A 20376-nucleotide genomic window follows, 5' to 3' on the forward strand; every position below is an offset into this window, starting at 1 on the left:
TGTTCCCATCGATTTCAGCAATTTCTAGTCCCTCGGCAGACCGCCGGGGCCGCCGGAAAAATTTTCGAATTTTCGAGACTTACATTGGCCTTGATGCTTGGGTCAAGCACCCAAGCATTCCAATTTGCTCAACCCGAACAACGAGCACCCGAGCATTTTAGTGCTCACCCATCACTAGTAAAAAAATCTGTGCATTTGAGCTATTGCCCCATTGAAATATGAATCAAATTTTCAAAAACAAAGCAAAAAACATTTTTTGTGACATATCTATCATGCAGCTTTGCCCTAGTGTCATAGTGTACCTTTATTTCCTTGAATAATTTTGCTGAAAATGTCCTCTGAGTCAAGAGATTCATTCTTTCCTGAGAACAATAAAGGTCATGTCAATATTAATTTATTCATATTACTTTAATAAAGACTGTTATTTATTTTATACTTTTAAAGAGGTCGTTTAATCTTCTGCAGAAGCATACCACTTCCCAAACTTCCTACTTTGTTGGTGTGTGGCTTATTGCTGTTTCATTGACAGTTCGCAGTGGTAAATTTGCCTCTGTGTACTTGCACTGAAGCCTGCTAGATTGGGAGCAAACTGTATCCCAGAGATTTAACCAGCTAAGGCCTCTTTCACACTTCAGTCGTTTGGCGTCAGTCACTTCCGACAAAGTGACGGATCGACGGATCCATCACAATTGTTGAAAAAACGGATGTAACGGATCCGTTTTTTTGACGGATCCGTTACTCGGGGGTTGTATATACTTTTTGGAGCATGCGCAATTGAAAAAACTTGAAAAAACGGATTGGGGCGACGGATCCGCCAAAAAACGGATCGCGACTGATACGTCGCCCATAGGTGGCCATTCTATGAAATGACGGACGCGACGGATCCGTCGCGATCCGCCATTTCAACGGAGACAAAAAACGTCTAGATGAACGTCAATGTCTAGATGACGTCCGCTAAATTTTGACGGATCCGTCGCATGACGGATGGAACGGACGACCATCCGTCACAATCCGTCGCTAATGCAAGTCTATGGGGAAAAAAACGGATCCGTCGAAAAAAAAACGGATCCGTTTTTTGAGGAAAATGACGGTTTTAGACTGACGCCAAACAACTGAAGTGTGAAAGAGGCCTAAGAAGTAATAGCCATTGTCAACACACTGAATGACAGATTCTGTAATTTTTCTACAAGTAGACTTGTTGAGTTGCAATCTTCTGAATAACCAGAATGAGTGCCAACAGCAGTATAAACTGTTTATCATGATTATGGTCCAGCAACAACAGCCAGGGCAGTAAATGGTCAAAGTCCTGCTCCATCCTTATCTCAGTAGAATTTGCTGGGGTTATTGCAAATTTCCAGCAAATTTCAACATGGTTGGGGTTTAAGTCAATCTTCCCACAGTGGATGTTCCTGTTCAGTTTGAGGCATTCATGGAGGAACCAGAGGGCAGGACTGAAACATCCCTTTTTTATTAACCAAGATGCCGGTAAATAAGTGCTGTACGTGTAAGAAGTATCTCTGCAGAAAATGGGGTAACGCAGTCTCATGCAGACAAATACCAGGCACATATATTTACCAGCAATAATTAAGTGTGGGCAATAACACGGTGGGTGGGTTGCAGCTAATGTGAGACCATCAAGTTTCACCTCAAAGGAATACTTAGAGACAGAAACATAAGAACATCAGGAGGTGCCATAACAAGTATGCAACAGCGACAGAGGTGTACTCTATATTTTTAAATCATTTCAATTTAAAAATATTGTTTTGCAAGATAAAGAAGACAAATCAGATATTCAACAAAACAAAATGTTCAGCTGACCTTTGAAACTCTTACAAAACTAACAATCACTAATTTTTAATTAATCTTACCTTTATTTACTTGCGCTGCTCTCTTGAAGATATCCAAAGAGTGAGGAAATTCATTATTTTCTGTGGGTAACAAAAGCAAATGTTTCTTAGTATTTTTATGAAATTTCAAAGAAAGTACTGTATATGTAATAGAAGTAAAAATGGTTCATTTTAGCAGGGTTCAAATCAACTTAGTTGTTACCTGCTTTGTACCCCCTTAGATGCAGGTGCCTCTTTCAGAAATATAAGATTTTTTGCCTATGTGGCAGATGCACTCTTCGCCCACAAGAATAAGCCTATCAGCAACCCTCTGGAGTGACAGTCCTCACCTTGTCTCTAAAAATGGCACTGATGCAAGTGGGTGTCACAAGGGTGTAAAGTCCCCCTGGGAGACCTGGAGTTGAATGAATCTCAGGTACTCTTTAGAGACGGTGTGATTTGTGTCCTATTTTAAATGGATTTCTTTTCCATCATTGCTGAAATGTTAAGAACTCTTTCTATGCTGGCTGGGAACACCAGAATTGTTACTCTCATCTGCAGCTGCTGATATCATTTCCTCTCCCTACCTATACTAGCTCTAGAGATTTAGTTTTGCTGGTGAAAGAATCTTCTTTCTGGGAGTGTTAAGCTGTGTAGTGTTGCAGTTAGTAGTAGTTGCTGGAGTGTTTTTTGTGCAGTTGTATCTTGAGTGTTTATCTCCTCATCCTTATTCCTATTCAGTTTGTTTGTTCTTCCCTTTCCCTGTCCTCCTCCCTATTTTTCGTGATTGTTTTGTATGATGGTGGTTTCCTGTTACCCCTTTCTGTCTTTGTGTCTAGTTTCCCTTACATTTTTGTCCCATGCATCATTAGATGGGGGAGAGGACAGACTAGGGTTTACCAAGAGTGCAGTAAGGTTGGAGAGCCAGGTCTCTTTACCATAAAGAGTTCCCCTGGGACAGGGAAAATTAGGGTCCCATTTCCAGGGACAGTTTGAGGCCCCTCTCCTTGTCACATCATGACAGTGGGCTAGTCCTCTTAGATTGGAACTGAGTACATAGACAGAAGTAAAAGCTGGACCATCCTGCTTTGCTCGTGTAGCGCTTGCTATAGCTCTGTGGCTGTACACCTTCTGTAGCGAGTCCTACTGTCTCCTACTTCTAGCTAGCAATGATGCAGTAACTTTTAAGCTAGGCTATATCATGACATCAGAAACCTACTTGGGGTAAAATTCCCCAGAAGATGCTGAAAGGGTAAACAAAATAGGAGCCATGAGTAGGACCAAATAGGTAGCTGCAGTGACGAGACTGTTGAGCAGTAAGAACTTTTTTACACTCTATATTTAATATACTATGGAAACTGGAAATACCACAGGACAGAATAAGAAACATTTGATATGCTTGAAATAACTTTGCTGCAAATTCAATTTCCTTGCCAAATGCATTCGAATTGCCAAATTCATGTTTCAGAAGATTTGCTAGACACTAATACTTTTTTATTTTCTTCAACTTTAAAATAGCAACTATGCAACTTTGCAATTGTAATTGTTAAAATAAATCTGAAATCTGGTGGCAAAGTACTCACAAATCCCATGGTCTGTTAACAGTTTTGGTTTATTCCTCTAATGATCCAAGAAACAAATGGTGTTATAAACTGTAAGGCTGCCATCAAACTAGCAGTATTTGGTCAGTATTCTACATCAGTATTTGTAAGCCAAAACCTGGAGTGGAACAATTAGAGGAAAAGTATAATAGAAACATATGCACCACTTCTGTATTTATCACCCACTCCTGGTTTTGGCTTACAAATACTGATGTAAAATACTGACCAGGGCTGGCCCAAACGTATAGGCGAACTAGGCAGCCGCCTAGGGCGCCGACCCTAAGGGGGCACCAGAGAAAAAATAGAAAAAATTATAAAAAATCTTTTCAAAAGGCAAAAGGTGTATGGAGCGGAGCTGAATGTGTATGAGGTGTATGGAGCGGAGCCGTGTGTGTATGAGGTGTACGGAGCGGAGCCGTGTATATGAGGTGTACGGAGTGGAGTCGTGTGTGTATGAGGTGTATGGAGTGGAGCTAAATGTGTACGAGGTGTATGGAGCGGAGCCGCATGTGTATGAGGTGTATGGAGCGGAGCGCATGTGTACGGAGTGCAGCCACATGTGTAGGAGTAGCTATGTGTGGCCATTATACGGTATGAAGTATCATGTGCGGCCAATATACAGTATGGAGATTCATGTGTAGTCATTATACAGTATGGAGCATCATATGTGGCCATTATACAGTATGGAGCATCATATGTGGCCATTATACAGTATGGAGCATCATGTGCGGTCATTATACAGTATTGAGCATCATGTGTAGTCATTATACAGTATGGAGCATCATGTGTGGCCATTATACAGTATGGAGCATCACATGTGGCCATTATACAGTATAGAGCATCATGTATGGCCATTATACAGTATGGAGCATCATGTGTGGCCATTTTACAGTATGGAGCATAATGTGTGGCCATATTTTTTTGTTTATAATTATTCTTTAAGAACCAGTGTGATCAGCAGTGCTAAATGGGTGTGGTTGGGACGTCGATATGGGTGTGGCTAGTTGGGAATGGGTGTGGTCAGAGGCGTGGCCTAAAATGTGCCGCGGCGTGCTTAGCGCGCCACAAACTTTGTCCCTCTTTCCCATCTTCAAAAGTTGGGAGGTATGTTAAAAGTAGTAGGGGCGCAACAAAATAGTTTCACCTAGGGCACCATAATCTCTCGGGCCGGCCCTGAAACTGACTAAATACTGCTAGTGTGGTGGCAGCCTAATTGTAACTCCAAATAAAACCAAGTCTAAAGATCCCGTCACATTAAGCGACGCTGCAGCGATAGTGACAACGATGCCGATTGCTGCAGCGTCGCTGTTTGATCGCTGGACAGCTGTCACACAGACCACTCTCCAGCGACCAACGATGCCGAGGTCCCCGGGTAACCAGGGTAAACATCGGGTTGCTAAGCGCAGGGCCGCGCTTAGTAACCCGATGTTTACCCTGGTTACCAGCGTAAAATGTAAAAAAAACAAACAGTACATACTTAAATGCGTCCCCCGGCGTCCGCTTCCTGCACTGACTGAGCGCCGGCAGTAGCAGGGCACAGCGGTGACGTCACCGCTGTGCTGTGCTTTCACTTTGCGGCGCTCAGTCAGTGTGGGAAGCGGACGCTGGGGGACGCATGTAAGTATGTACTGTTTGTTTTTTTTACATTTTACGCTGGTAACCAGGGTAAACATCGGGTTACTAAGCGCGGCCCTGCGCTTAGTAACCCGATGTTTACCCTGGTTACCAGTGTAAAATATCGCTGGTATCGTTGCTTTTGCTGTCAAACACAACGATACACGGCGATCGGACGACCAAATAAAGTTCTGAACTTTATTCAGCGACCAGCGACATCACAGCAGGATCCTGATCGCTGCTGCGTGTCAAACTAAACGATATCGCTAGCCAGGACGCTGCAACGTCACGGATTGCTAGCGATATCGTTTAGTGTGACGGTACCTTAAGTTCCTTGTCAAATTATTTCAAATATTTATTTTAAAAAAAGCTACAATATTTTTTAAGGTCTTCAAAATTTGTGAACGACAGTGCATTGCTTTTTGTTTTCTGCTACATTGTGCATCATTTGATATTTTGGTGCAGAGCAATTTTATCTTTCATTTACTACTCACTGGTTTGTGAAGAAAAACAAATATAACAAAATAAGATGGGAGTTAAAAAAATTCTTACACCTTTGTAAAAGTATTATGCACATTTACTTACCAACACTGCCAGTCCTTGTAACTGGTTCCTGTAAAATTTGAATATTGAACATTTAATATGTAAATTGTCTAAATTAGAAATTCTCAAAATTGCAATGTTCCCCTCAGTGTGGGAATGTTGTGCACACAATGCGGATTTTGCTGCGGATCCGCAGCGGATTGTCCGTGGATTCGCAGCTGTTTTCCATGTAAATGTATCGAAAACCAAACCGGCTGTGCCCATGCTGCGGAAAATACAGAGCGGAAACACTGCATTGCATTTTCCTCAGCATGTCATTTCGTTGTGCGGATTACACAGCAGTTTACACCTGCTCCTCAATAGGAATCCACAGGTGTAAAACCGCAGGTGGAATCCGCACAAAACCTGCAGTAATTCTGCGGTAAATCCACAGGTAAAATGCGTGCCTTTTACCTGTGGAATTTGAAAAAGCGGTGCTGAAAAATCTGCACACGATTCCGCAACGTGGGCACATAGCCTTTCTGTTTAATTGTAGTTAGAGAGGAAGCTTTGACTAAAGTGGCTGTACACATTAAAGGTTTTCATTTGGCTGAAAAGATCTTTGACGACCTTTACTGAAAAGATTGGTGAAAATTTTTATATTTTGATATTATTTTGAAAAGTTTAATTTGCAGCTAGTTAATTCAGTGTGAATCACAAGTAAAGCAAAGCTTTTAGTAGCCCTGAAAAGATGTACATAACACTCTGAGGTCTGTATTGAATCCCATTCAAGCTTTAATGCAAACACAGCCATAGCAATTTCAGAGTTAAATCAACATATAAGTCTATGGTTAAATGAATGGTAACGTTCTTCACTGGTGTCCTGTTACACATTTTTTATAATGTTTGTTCACTAATTTACGTCTTTACTTTCCCTATCTATATGGCTAAGCTGTGAGCTCTGATGCTAGTTACATGAATGTTCTATCATGTGAATTTTTTTAAAAATTGAGGTTATTAAAAAAAGTGAAACGAGTTTCAAACAATAGGTGTGGTGAGTCCCTGAGCATCACATCTTTTAAAAGGTAATTATTCAATGTGCATGGCATTAATTACTGCATAGACATACAGTACATACATGTATTTGGTGTGACATCATGCATAAAAGGAATGCACTGATGTTATAGCTTTGGCTTTAGGTATATTTGTGAGTAGCATACCCTTGCCTTACCTCTCACTTATCTTTAGCAAATTTTTAAAAAAACTATGTATACCCTTTTATGCCTCATTGCCACATGTGATCTATGTGTGTACACTACCATTCAAAAGTTTAGAGTCACTTAGAAATTTTCTTAGTTTTGAAAGAAAAGCACTGTTTTTCCAAACAAGCTAACATTAAATGATTCAGAAATACACTCTATACATTGTTAGCGTAGTAAATGACTATTCTAGCTGCAAATGTCTGGTTTGTAATGCAATATCTTCCTAGGTGTATAGAGGCCCATTTTCAACAAACATCACTCGTGTTCTTATAGTACTTTGTGTTTGCTAACTGTGTAAGAAGGCTAATGGATGGTTAGCATACCCTTGAAAACCCTTGTGCAAATATGTTAGCACAGCTGAAAACAGTTTGGCTGATTAGAGAACCTATAAACCTGACCTTCCTTTGAGCTAGTTGAGAATCTGGAGCATTACATTTGTTGGTTCCATTAAACTCTCAAAAGGCCAGAAAAAATGAACTTTCATGTGAAACTCGACAGTCTATTCTTGTTCTTAGAAATGAAGGCTATTCCATGTGAGAAATTGCCAAGAAACTGAAGATTTCCTACAACAGCGTGTACTACTCCCTTCAGAGGAGAGCACAAACAGGCTCTGACCAGAGTAGAAAGAGAAATGGGAGGCCCCGCTGCAACAACTGAGCAACAAGACAAGTACATTAGATTCTGTAGTTTGAGAAATCCATGCCTCACAGGTCCTCAACTGGCAGCTTCATTAAATGGTACACGCAAAACGCCAGTGTCAACGTCTACAGTGAAGAGGCAACTCCGGGATGCTGGCCTTCAGGGCAGAGTGGCAAAGAAAAAGCCATATCTGAGACTGGCTAATAAAAGGAAAAGATTAATATGGGCAAAAGAACACAGACATTGGACAGAGGAAGATTGGAACAAAGTGCTATGGACAGATGAATCCAAGTTTGAGGTGTTTGGATCACACAGAGGAACATTTGTGAGATACAGAACAACTGAAAAGATGCTGGAATGCTGGAAGAGTGTCTGATGCCATCTGTCAAGCATGGTGGAGGTAATGTGATGGTCTGGGGTTGGTTTGGTGCTGGTAAAGTGGGAGATTTGTACAAGGTAAAAGGGATATTGAATAAGGAAGGCTATCACTCCATTTTGCAACACCATGCCATACCCTGTGGACTGTGCTTGATTGAAACCAATTTCATCCTACAACAGGACAATAACCCAAAGCACACCTCCAAATTATGCAAGAAATATTTAGGGAAGAAGCAGGCAGCTGGTATTCTATCTGTAATGGAGTGGCCAGTGCAGTCACCAGATCTCAGCACCATTGAGCTGTTGTGGGAGCAGCCTGACTGTATGGTACGCAAAAAGTGCCCATGAAGCCAAATAAACTTGTGGGAGGGCCTTCTGGAAGCATGGGGTGAAATTTCTCTAGATTACCTCAGCAAATTAACTGCTAGAATGCCAATGGTCTGCAGTGCTATAATTGTTGCAAAGGGAGCATTCTTTGACAAAAGCAAAGTTTGAAGGAGAAAATTGTTATTTCAAATAAAAGATTCTCGTTACTGGAACCTATCATGTTTGAGACTCCTCTCTTGGGCTGATAACCTACATTTATATGAGAATGTAGGATCCTGCTAAAACTAAAACTGCCTGAGGGGTGTAGTGCTTAGTCAAAGAGTCTATGTATACAAATATCAAAAGAGATACCAACACTTTGTAACAGAAATTAGGTGTGTCTGTACACAGAGTGCTTACTAAGGGTACTGTCACACTCTGCAACTTTCCAACGATCACGACCAGCGATACGACCTGGCCGTGATCGTTGGAAAGTCGTTGTGTGGTCGCTGGAGAGCTGTCACACAGACAGCTCTCCAGCGACCAACGATGACGAAGGCCCCGGGTAACCAGGGTAAACATCGGGTTACTAAGCGCAGGGCCGCGCTTAGTAACCCGATGTTTACCCTGGTTACCAGTGTAAAATGTAAAATAACAAACAGTACATACTCACATTCACATCCCCCGGCATCCGCTTCCCTGCACTGACTGAGTGCCGGCCATAACAGCAGAGCGGTGACGTCACCGCTGTGCTCTGCTCTCACTTTACGGCCGGCAGTCAGGCAGAGCGGGAAGCAGACGGCAAGGGACCTGATGGACACCGGAATGTGAGTATGTAGTGTTTGTTTTTTTTTACTTTTACGATGGTAACCAGGGTAAACATCGGGTTACTAAGCGCGGCCCTGCGCTTAGTAACCCGATGTTTACCCTGGTTACAAGCGAACGCATCGTTGGATCGGTGTCACACACACCGGTCCAACGATGACAGCGGGAGATCCAGCGACGAAAGAAAGTTCCAAACGATCTGCTACGACGTACGATTCTCAGCAGGGTCCCTGATCGCTGCTGCGTGTCAGACACAGCGATATCGTATGGATATCGCTGGAACGTCACGGATCGTACCGTCGTAGCGACAAAAGTGCCACTGTGAGACAGTACCCTAAGAGTAGCCTTCTCCATACATAGCTAACAAAATAAAATAGTACTTTGTAGCACTATAGCATGCAAACATGAAATATATGAAATTTTAACTGCATCATTGTTCTAGAAAATATGAAATATTGTAAATACTTAGAGCAAAATGGGCCAATTTATGTGTGCCTGACACACATTTATTTTGTTGTTATGTATGGAGATACCGATTCTTACAGAGCTTTAGACTTTAGACTCTTAGAGGGCTTGTGTTATGGTCCACTACCAAGGAAATCATGTCCCCTACAAAGACTTGCTACTTTTTAATGAGTCCAGCACCAAGGTTGATGAACATCTGCAAAGTTTTGAGACACTGATGCTGATGCATCTGGTGCCCATGCCTGACTGGACTAAATACCTGTTGACTAGTTTGACTGGCCGGACCCAAAATGATGTCCGGTCACTTGGGCCTATAAACTGCATAGACTATGGTACTCTTAAGGACATTGTGATGGCCTCTTTTACCATCACTCCTGAGAGATATTGCGCCAAGATCCAGGCATTTTCTCCCCAGGGGGTTTCCTATGTAGAATTTTGCAGTCAACTTCAATGACCCTGACACCACTGACTCAATGGTAGGGCTGCCCACTCCAATGCTTCCCTCTGGAAGGTTATCATGCTAGAGCAACTTATGGAGAAAATGGCCCCAGAAATATGAGAGGAGGTAGCTGACTGGAAACCTGACACTCCAGAGCAAGCAGCCAGATTGGCAGACCAGTTTATAGGCAACCAACACCACTGAAGACCTGATATCCCCACCAAACCCAGAAAACCCCTCAACCAAAGATTTGAGCGACCACCAGCCATTCAAGCAGGACTATCAGACTACCTAGTAGAAAATCCCCCAGGACAAAGGATTACCAACAGTACCTGTGATTTGCCCAAACCATGGGGCTGTTATCCTAGCGGGAAGCCTTGGACACATGGCCAAACATTGTCCCCAGGCCAGAGCGCCATGCATAGAGACTGTCTGCTAGCCCAGCAGGTCAACATCTACCAAAACAAACCAACAGGGTCTGAGGGACACTACCCCTGGGAAATAACAGCAGCGGAGGAAGTGATATATCTCATCCATGCTCTATGGCGAGTTGGCCATCCTACACCCGCCAACCTCCATTGTCATATCCAGCTGATAAAGGTTGGTGATATCCTGGCCTAGGGACTTTGGGACATTGGGCCTTCAATTATCCTGGTCAGCCCAGATATTGTCCCACCAGAAAACTGCTTAACGGTATGCCAAATGAATATCTTCCTGGCTTGAGGTCAGAGTTTGGACATCCCTCTAGTATGTGTGCAGTTGGACTGAGGAATTAACCAGAGAGAGGTCAAAGTGGAACTCATGGTTGGATTTCCTATGACTGTTAGTTTGGTGAACGACCTAGAACAAGGGCTGTCCAGCCAATTTGTCATTGTCATCACCCGCAACCAAGCCAAGCAACACCCTGAAGTGGATCTTTTTGCCACCCCTCTCAATGATAACCCACACTCCAAGTCTCCATCATCCTCCTCTGATCCAAAGGCTGTGAGTACACCTGAGCAGATTGTGCCCATTAACTGGGTTGAGATAGAATGTAATGAGTTTAGGGAAGCCCAACTCACAGACCTCACCCTAGAGCTTGCCTGAGTGCCTTTGGAGCTGGTACAAGAGAGTTGGGAAAGTGCTTTCCCCACTGAAGGGGTTTCCATTCTGCACTATGTCCAAAACTTTAGGAAAAAGATGAGGTACCTCATGACCTTAGCCTTGTTACAACAGTACTGCTAGACTCCGAGAATTTAACTGTGGACAGAAGGTTCTAGTACTAGAAACAGTATGCAAAAACAAGCTGCAAGCCATGTGGGCGGTTCCGTACACCATGCCCAGGAGATGCGGTGAGACTGACTAGACTGTGGCTTTTGATTGAGCAGCTGTTCGTGAACAGACCTATCATGTCAATTCGCTAAAAGCTTATGAGAAAAGGGAGGTCACCAAATTAGCAGTTTGTTGTCTTCCTATAGATGAGCCATATATAGACCAGATCACAGACTTATTGGTGAAAGCAAAAGAGAAAACAAAACTGCTTGGAACATATGGCTCCCTGTTCACAAGTTGGCCTGATCGAACAATCATGTTCTAGCATCATGTCAATACATAGGTAGCCACTCCACTCAGGCAAGCAACCTATCGGGTTGGCAATGATAAAGGGCAATGTGGATGAGATGTTGAATTTGGGGGTCATAGTTCCTTTCCATAGACAATGAGCAGCCAGTGTACTGTTGGCGCCCAAGAAAGACAAAAGCACTAGCTTCTGTGTGGATTATATGGAACGCAATGAGTTCATCACTACAGATGCCTACCCCATGCCTTGGGTGGATGAAATACTAGACAGATTAGGAGATATCTATGATCAATCTGAGCATATGATACTGGCAGGTCCAACTCACAATAAGAATACCAGTATGCTATTTGGAATGAAGAATGCCCCAGCTACCTTTCGAAGGATGGTAAACCAGTTATTAGGGGGATGTCAGGGGTATGCCCAGGCCTAACTGGATGACATTGCTATCTTCAGCGATAGCAGAGAAGAGCATCTTCAACACGCATGCCAGGTGCTGTGGAGGGTAGACAAATCCCAGCTTGCCATCTGACCCGACAAGTGCCATATGGGGATGGCCGAGGTACTATCCCTGGGACATTGTGTGGTTGAAGATGGTGCATTTTTCCCCAACCCGCAAAAGTAGAAGCCATTATCCAGTGGCCTCGCCCAACCAATCAAAAACTATTCTGCTCATTCCTATTTTAGAAAGTTTGTCTCCAATTATAGCACCATAGCAAATCACCTTACTGACCTCACCATCTAAAGATATGCCCACAATCTCATCTGGACCTCAGAATGTCAGTCCGCATTTCTCCAGTTCAAAACCCTGGTTCATTGTCTAAACAGATGCATAAGATATATCGGGAGCTGTGCTCAGTCAAGTGAGGGCCAACGGTCAGGAACACCTGGCAGCCAATGTTTCCCGGAGGCTGTTGGATTGGGAAAGGGCATACACCACAATAGAAAAACAATTCTTAGCCATAGTCTGGGCCCTAAAGCAATTACTGCCATACCTCTGTGGCAAGGAATTCATGGTAATTTCAGACCAAAATCCTTTAAGTTGGCTAAATCAAACCGCTGGGGACAGCAGACGTTTACTCAGATGAAGTCTGGCCTTACAGTCCTATAATTTTTCTATCTCCCATAAAAAGAGAAAAGATCATGGAAATACCAACAGACTGACCTGACAAGTGAAGAACGATCATCGGAAGCCTATCACGTCTGGCAGCCCAATCAACAGAGACCCACTACAGGATCTAGCAGCCTCTTGGGCTAATTAAGAATGGGGTGGAATGTGACAGCACAGAATTTGTTTTTGATAGGCCAGACATGTTTTTGTTTCGTGGGTCAAGAGACTTAGGCCATGGTTCATATGAACCTGAATGTTGACTATTGAATTGATGAGTTTGTATTAGGTGGGTAAAGAGATAGGCAATTGTTCATATGAGCCTAAACATTGACTCTTGAATAGTGTTGAGCATTCCGATACTGCAAATATCGGGTATCGGCCGATATTCGCTGTATCGGAATTCCGATACCGAGTTCCGATATTTTTGCGTTATCGGAAATCGGAATCGGGATCCATATTCATGTAAAAAATAAAGAATAAAAATAAAAAATATGGATATACTCACCCACCGACGGCCCCTGGCTCTCAGCGGTGCAACCGGCAGCCTTCGTTCCTAAGAATGCAGTGAGTGTAGGACCTGCGATGATGTCGCGGTCTTGTGATTGGTCGCGTGACCGCTCATGTGACCGCTCATGTGACCGCGACGTCATTGAAGGTCCTTCACTCTCTGCATTCTTAGGAACGGAGGCAGACGCTTGCAGCGGTGACAGCCAGGGGCCGTCTGAGGGTGAGTATATCCATATTTTTAATTTTTATTCTTTATTTTTTACATGAATATGAATCCCAGGGCCTGAAGGAGAGTTTCCTCTCCTTCAGACCCTGGGAACCATCCAGGATCGCTCCCTATTACGTTCCAATATTTGTGTCCCATTGACTTGTATTGGTATTGGGTATCGGTATCGGCGATATCCGATATTTTTTGGATATCGGCCGATCCAATCTGGTACCGATACTTTCAAATATCGGAAGGTATCGCTCAACACTACTCTTGAATTGATTATTTTGTTGCTATCATTGGAGTACAGGGACACTGCGTAATTGAGTAACTGATGTTTGCTAATATGTTAACTACCCATTGTATCAGGCCATGCAGTTTGTTGACCTGCAAACATTGAAGGATGAACTATGCAAATTGATGAATACTCAAACAATGATAGATTACCGTATCCCTCCATTCCACTGACCTATGGATGACGGCCTGAAGGACAATTGTGAACTATAAAAGGGGTATCTTCACTGCTCCTGGAGACATTTTACTGGATGCCAGCTTAAGTGACCACGGCCCTAGTGGGAGGAATACAGATTTGCTACATTGACCATCACTGTACCCTTAAAGATGTTAGGAGAATCCAGTTTGGGACAATCAGGTCACCTGGCCACATACCTCACTGCACTCAGTCTTCTTCCTAAGCTTGCCACTTCCTTCTCTCTGTAGATGCAAGCCAAAAGCAGGGTGCTACTAGTTGGTGTAGTAGGCCCTAGATTCCCTAAAGTCGCAGCTGCTCTAATTTTGGCAGTTCAACCCGCTCAGTATAGTATACGGTTCTTTAGGCCTTAGCGCAGGTCAAAACGCAGGAGATCCACTCATCTCCAGATATAGACACTGAATGAGACACTCAGTCTCCATTTTATCTGCCAAACCACGCCCCGGGGTAGGAATAAGTCATTCCCACCCATCTCTTATGACTGCTTGTAAATCATGGCCCTGACAAGGCCTAATAACCCACTCTGAACTATATGTGCTGGAGTATGCTTTTGAGCTCACATCACTGCCACTAATAACCGAGATGACACATATCTCCCCTTAAGGACCCATCAGCGGCCATCTTACATACCCCCTTCTGCCCAAAGCCAGGGGGCTTGGCACCTTCATCCATTAAACTGTGGACTCTTGACAGAACATCAGCAATGCCATGCAGTTTTGCTGGCCTATGCTTCACATGGGAGTTAAAATCCTAAAGTGCTAGGAACCACCTGGTTACTCAGGCACTGTTTCCCTACTTCTTCCTCATCCACTTCAGTGGAGCATGGTCTGACAGTAGTCTGAACTTCCTGCCTAAGAGGTAGTACTTTAGAGTGTCCAATGCCCACTTGATGGCCAAACATTCTTTTTCCACTATGAATTATTATTTTCGCAGGATGACAGTTTCCAACTCAGATACATTATGGGGTGCTTTTCCCAATTCACCTCTTGTGATAAGACAGCGCCGAGCCCGACAACTGACACATACATCTGGACCAAAAACTCCTTGGTGAAATTCGGAGCCACCAGCACTGGCTGTTTACATAGGGCTAGTTTCAGTTCCTGGAAAGCAGTTTCAGCTTCTGGGGACCACTTAGCCATAGCCTACTTTGTCCCTTTAAGGAGGTCTGTCAGAGAGGTAGCTGTCATGGCCAAGTTTGTGATAAACCAGCGGTAATATCTCCCAATGCTCTTTAATGATCTGACCTGCTTCTTTGCGAGGGGTTGTGGCCAACTCTGGATTGCCTCAACTTTATTTGAAGCTTTATTTTGCCCCTGCCTACGACATAGCCCAAGTATTTAGCTTCCTTCATTCCCAAGGCACATTTCTTTGGGCTTATGGAAATTCCTGAACCCCGTATTGCCTGGACCTTGCTCAGATGGCCTACCCAATCCTGGCTGAAGATCACGATGTCATCCAAAGGAGGCCACTGTGTACCTATTGTGGGGAGCAAGGATCTGGTCCATGGTTCTCTGGAAAGTGGCTGGAGCACCTCATAACTAAAATGGTATTCTTGTATACTGGAACCATCCATCTGGCATTGAAAAGGCAGTCTTCTCTTTGGTGTCTTGGGACATGGGAATTTGCCAATACCCTTTTGTGAGGTCAAGGGTAGTAATGTACTAAGCTGGCCCTAGTCTCTCAAATAATTCATTGAGATGGGGCATTGGGTATGTATCAAACTTAGAGACTTCATTCAACTTCCTATAGTCATTACAAAACCACCATTCCCCATCTGGTTTTAGTACTAAGACTATTGGACTGGATCAGCTACTCTTGGACTCTTCAATGACTCTCAGGCTCAGCACCTGCTTTACATCTTTTGAGATCACCTCTTGGCGGGCTTTGGGAATCCAATATGACTTTAAGCACATCTGAGAAAGAAGAAAGAGGAAGCTATATGCTAAAAAAATATAAATTTTTATTTACGTGTAACTTTTTACAAAACATGGCACTCTGGCAGACTTGACCAGGGGTCCCACTAGATACATGGCTATGCAGTTAAATGGAACCTCAATAATGGGCAATGGCACTCTAGGGCTAAGAAAGTGAGCAACTGAGAAGATCACCTGGCACGTCAAACAGGACCTACAGGAATTCACAATGTCACAGTGACAACCAGGCTAGTAAAACCCCTGTTTTTTTTTCTACCCCTAGATGACCACTTAGCACATGGGTTTGGGCCTTATTTAAAAGCTTGAGTCTGTACAGCCCTGGTACTAGTAGCTGCTCTAATACTTCCCCTCTCAGCTTGGTGACCCGATATTTTAACTCCCCATTCATGACAAAATATGGTTATCTGGCGTTAGTCATCCCACCTCTTGAGCAACACCATTAAGTACCATCACAATATCAAATGCCCCTTTTGAGCTAATGCCTTTAGTTGGGCGATTCCAAAATTTTCCCCCATACACCACTAGCTCAGGGATGTTGGCCTCTGGGGATGCTGCCTTATCCTCATCACCAACAATCACATGGAAACAAAAAAAAGAAAATGGAAACCTGTCAGCTGCGGACTGCAACAAGGTTTTTTAGGAGGGACCTGGCTGTTGTCCGGGCAACCAGATATCCTCCCTTTCTCCCACAAGTCCCAAAATAATGCTAAGTCCCGCCCAACCATTGCTGATATTTTTTACATGGTATTTGTGTAATTCTATATGTCTTACGGTCCAGGTCTACTCACAAATTGCCTCATCTGTGTTTTTTGTCTTTTAATATGTATATATTTATACGTTGATTTTATTTTGTCTAAATAAAGCTTTGCGATTTTACCTGGTCTTATGGTTAATTCCTGTTTTTTTTATATTTGTATATTATCTATGACCTAATTTATAGGATAGATAATGTAGGAGTAATTTAACCATTGGTAAAACGAAGAAAACAGTTAAAGTGATCATTCAACTCATAATGAAAAGTTTATAATAAAAGCTTAATGCATAGTTAAAATATCTGGTGCCCTTCTTTTCAATCTTTGTGCTGCAGGTCTCATGATTCTCACTTATTTTTTTCTACATAAAAAATGGATATCAAGTTGTATGACTACTCTACACACAATACATGTTAGTAGTCTCTAACCCTCCCCCTGCTCTCAGTTGGTCCAAACTGATTCACTGCAATGCTGTCAACATGAAGTCAGCACTGCAGACATTAACAGACACCAAGATCAAAAGTAGGGATCCAGGATGAACACAGGTAGAGTGAGTAAAGCTCATTATAAAAAAAAAAAAAAAAAACAGACTGCAGCTGGAGGACAGAGGTTTTCCAAATTGGAAAACCTATTTAATTTACAGGTATTGAAACAAAATAATCTAGTTGAAAACATAGTAATAGCCCTTACATTTTAAAATAATCAGGTTCAAATTGTCTCTTCAGAGAGGAAGAGGACTAGAACTCTAGTGCCACCTATTGGAAGTAGCAATCCTAACAGTCAATGTCGACCCTTTAACGAGCCTTGTCACATGACTTAGGATAAAGGGTTAAAGGGTCGACATTGACTGTTAGGATTGCTACTTCAAATAGGTGGCACTAGAATTCTAGTCCTCTTCCTCTCTGAAGAGACAATTTGCATATTTCCCAGAGGAGCATTGCAGCTTTAAGTCTCCTCACCTTGACATCCTTAACATGTCACTGTCCGCAAGGAGAAACTATACTTCTTGGAAATTAATCAAGTGAAATGTGTAGCAGAATTTATGATGTAGGGTATAAGTGTCTTACCTGTGAAGGTACTGGTACACCTGCAGCAAAATAAATCACACTGGCCAAGAGAACAAGATACATTTTCATAGCCATCTTGCTCTTGGTATTTGTGCTTTCCTTCTTACCTTTGGAATACAATCTGGTGTCTACGTGCATTGCTTATATGGAAAATCCAGGCAAAGATTCAACCAATCAGAGGGCAGGATGATTCTTCTCAGGAGATTTTGGTGACAAACTTTGGATACGTTTCAATTAGTTTTATATTTCAAAGAAAGAAAAGCTGAATAAATCTCTTTGCCTTAGAGATGATTTTTCAACTTTGCGTCAAATGTCAGAATCTCACCCTAATGAGTTATCATTTTTACTTCTGTAACTGTATATTTTCTTCTGTAAACGTATATCACATTGTTATTGTCGGGCTCGTAACTACAACTGAAAGATGAGACCCATCCTTAAAGAGATTAAATGTTTCACACTAGTGACTTTGTGTCCTTTTCTTTGCACGATTTGGATGTGGTCATAAGTTAGGAATACCATGCAACTGGAAGATAAAATATCCTATTGCTATCAAAAAAGGTATTAAACAAGTAGGGAATATGGGGCAGACTGTAGGGCAGATTTTTGACATTGACTGAATTTTCAAACATGCGTTTTTTTCCTTTTAGGTAAGGTGCAACATTGGGATGTCATTTTAAAAATGTATTTAATTTTAGAAATATAGCTGTGTTAAAAAATAGAGTATATGCCAGTGGCTAAGAAGTATGGCATCTTTCAAGAAAAATTAGGATAATATCTACTGGTAATCGAATGTGCTTCATTATGATCTGAGACACAGATACACTGTGGCTTTGAGAGCTTTCTTTGGTTTATTGTAAGCAGCATAAACCAAGGTGTAGTAAAGAAAATACAGCCCTCTGGGCAAAACAGGAGAACAAAAACAAATTGGTGGCAGAACAAACACAGTCCTTCTGTGAGCGGGGTTTCTCCTGCTCACAGCAGTCAGAACACAGGTTTAGGCCCACACTAAACACTGAAAGCTCTGGCCTTCAGACATTTAGGCCCAGACCTTGTGACTCATCCATCATCAGTAGTGTTGAGCGTTCCGATACCGCAAGTATTGGGTATCGGCCGATACTTGCGGGTATCGGCATTCCGATACCGAGATCCGATACTTTTGTGGTATCGGGTATCGGTATCGAAACAACATTAATGTATAAAATAAAGAATTAAAATAAAAAATAGGGATATACTCACCTCTCCGACGCAGCCTGGACCTTACCGAGGGAACCGGGAGCCTTCTTTGCTTAAAATGCGCGCGTTTCCTGCCTTCCGTGACGTCACGGCTTGTGATTGGTTGCGTGCCGCCCATGTGGCCGCGACGCGACCAATCACAGCAAGCCGTGACGTAATTTTCAGGTCCTGAATGCCTAATTCTAGGCATTCAGGATTTGAAAATTACGTTATGGCTTGTGATTGGTCGCGTCGCGGCCACATGGGCGGCACACAGCCAATCACAAGCCGTGACGTCACAGAAGGCAGGAAACGTGCGCATTTTAAGCAAAGAAGGCTCCCGGTTCCCTCGGTAAGGTCCAGGCTGCGTCGGAGAGGTGAGTATATCAATATTTTTTTATTTTAATTCTTTCTTTTACACATTAATATGGATCCCAGGGCCTGAAGGAGAGTTTCCTCTCCTTCAGACCCTGGGAACCATCAGGGATACCGTCCGATACTTGAGTCCCATTGACTTGTATTGGTATCGGGTATCGGTATCGGATTAGATCCGATACTTTGCCGGTATCGGCCGATACTTTCCGATACCGATACTTTCAAGTATCGGACGGTATCGCTCAACACTAATCATCAGGTTTTTGTCCTGATTAAGAGGTATGTAGAACCTTGAAACACGTTAACTTTTTAAAATCTGTAATATTAAACTTTTTGGATTTTACCTCTGCCTTGAATGTTATCAGCAGCGCAAGTGAAATACACCTCCAACTTGCACTTCTGTTTCTGTTTTTTCTCTGATCGGTGTCTTGAAGCAGCTGTATATATACCTGTCTCATGTTGCTAGCTTGCAACCGTACCATGTGAGTCGTTCCACATCTCTTATTTATATGTACCATCGGACAAGACTCTATTTTGCGTCTTGTCTCCTAGTTTTCTCCTAGTTTTCTCTCCACTGATGTCTGTAAGGGCTTAGTGAGTCCACCGCTGGGCATATGTTGGTGACAAACCTCCATGCTCCCAGATGTTTGATCTCCTGCACCTGGTTCAAAAGTGGCCGCAGCCAGAGACTTTCACTCCAGCCCAAATGGTTGAGCGTGTGGTGATGGACAGATTCATCCACTCGATTCCCAGGCCAAGACAGACCTAGGTTGCCCAGGGGGACCCTCGGAAAGCAGATGACTTGGTGGGCTTGGTTGAGAGATACCAGGTTGTGGAGAAATCCCTTGGGAAACTAGACATCGCTACTTTGCTGTACTGGGATACCCAAAAGGGGGAGGGCTGACCATGGAGGGTGGCTAGACCCACAGCTGGGGGGGTGTCCCAATCCTGCTGAAGGATGTGGTCTGGCGGTGTCACAATACTGGATACATAGCTTCCCTGTGTCATATGTCCCCTGAACCCATGGACTGCAGCCTTGTCAGGCGCTGCTCTTATTATGCCTGTCAACCCAGAGAAGGTCCCCAGTCATGTGCCATGCCCATAAATGGGGTAATGGTTCTGGGACTGTTGGACTCTGGAATTCTGGTAACCCTAATCAGTGCTGCACTGCCTCACCAGTCCCTCACATGTTTGGGGGCATCTGCTGCATACACGGAGATGCCAAGTACTATCCTGTAGCCCGCATAACCATGGGAAAAGACTGTTGTGATAGAGCCCATGAGGTTGG

At 43.2% G+C, this 20376-nt stretch overlaps 1 long non-coding RNA gene across 1 annotated transcript; it reads right to left on the reverse strand.

Moving 5' to 3' along the window:
- Positions 1-301: 301 nt before the first annotated feature.
- On the reverse strand, positions 302-17604 carry LOC143805259 (uncharacterized). Its single transcript, XR_013221216.1, has 4 exons — positions 17502-17604; positions 5627-5654; positions 1869-1928; positions 302-362 (listed from the first exon to the last, which is right to left on the reverse strand). It is a non-coding gene; the product is annotated as an uncharacterized LOC143805259 (long non-coding RNA).
- Positions 17605-20376: the final 2772 nt, after the last annotated feature.

The sequence above is a fragment of the Ranitomeya variabilis genome, chromosome 1 (genome assembly GCF_051348905.1).
Source record: "Ranitomeya variabilis isolate aRanVar5 chromosome 1, aRanVar5.hap1, whole genome shotgun sequence".
Lineage (NCBI taxonomy): Eukaryota > Metazoa > Chordata > Amphibia > Anura > Dendrobatidae > Ranitomeya > Ranitomeya variabilis.